Source organism: Penaeus monodon, chromosome 20, assembly GCF_015228065.2.
Source record: "Penaeus monodon isolate SGIC_2016 chromosome 20, NSTDA_Pmon_1, whole genome shotgun sequence".
Classification (NCBI taxonomy): domain Eukaryota; kingdom Metazoa; phylum Arthropoda; class Malacostraca; order Decapoda; family Penaeidae; genus Penaeus; species Penaeus monodon.
In genome coordinates, this window is record NC_051405.1 from 23,148,358 (window position 1) to 23,149,239 (window position 882).

At 41.4% G+C, this 882-nt stretch overlaps 1 protein-coding gene across 1 annotated transcript in view; it reads right to left on the reverse strand.

The window, feature by feature from the left end:
- Nucleotides 1–882, reverse strand: part of LOC119585710 (Y+L amino acid transporter 2-like) — a 35,590-nt gene that overhangs the window by 25,099 nt on the left and 9,609 nt on the right. The window lies entirely within an intron of this gene.

An 882-nucleotide genomic window follows, 5' to 3' on the forward strand; every position in this document is an offset into this window, starting at 1 on the left:
CTATAGGTAGAAACTAAGACCAGAGGCACACATTTCCAAACACAAACATCGTTAAGGGTGTTCGAATGCGTAGTCCAACATCCATAAACATACCATCTGCTTGCTAACTCGACCTACGCATCGGAACACAACCCAATCAATAGATCATAAGGTTCAATTGCGTCCTATGAAGTACGGAATAGCATTATATGTGCCAGAAACAGGGCGAGGGCCAACATCTAAAAATAATTTTGCCTCTCCGATGTCACTATCACCCAGAAAAAAAATCAGATGGAGAAATGATTATAAATCTTTAAAGGAATCTTACTAATAGTGTGTGATATTTCCTAAGCTGAAGATACACGAGATGCTAAAAGAGGCGAGATATAACCACAGGCCTAAGTGAGGGGCCTCTTGATCTGCCTCATGGCGTCCTTAACCCGTCCCTGTATAGCTGTGGTTCAACTAGCCGGGATCTAGCGCAGTCTTTGCCTAGATTTAGCTATTGTTTTCGCAAGTACTTTGTAGAGTATTGATATGAAGTTCTCTGACACCATGAAAAACGTCCTGAAACCAGTCGTGGGGAGTGCCATAGTAATGTAACCCAAAACAGAGGGTGAGGCGCCCAGAGGTAGCTTCGGGACCAAAAGTATCTGGTTAATGGAACCCTGGCTTAGGATGGGGAAGAAATGGGGGTGGAAGTCGAGGTAGAATTTCTTTGTATATCTCTGAAGGTCTTTTTTTCTTTTCTTTTTTTTATCTAACCTTGTTTATCTAATCTTGTTTGTTTTTTGTCGCCATTGTTGCCGAAAGACTATTACATAATATCTCACAATTTCTAGCTTTTAGAAAATGGCAGATACACGTATCGCCTTCGCCAACACATAGGAACAAGTAGTATGT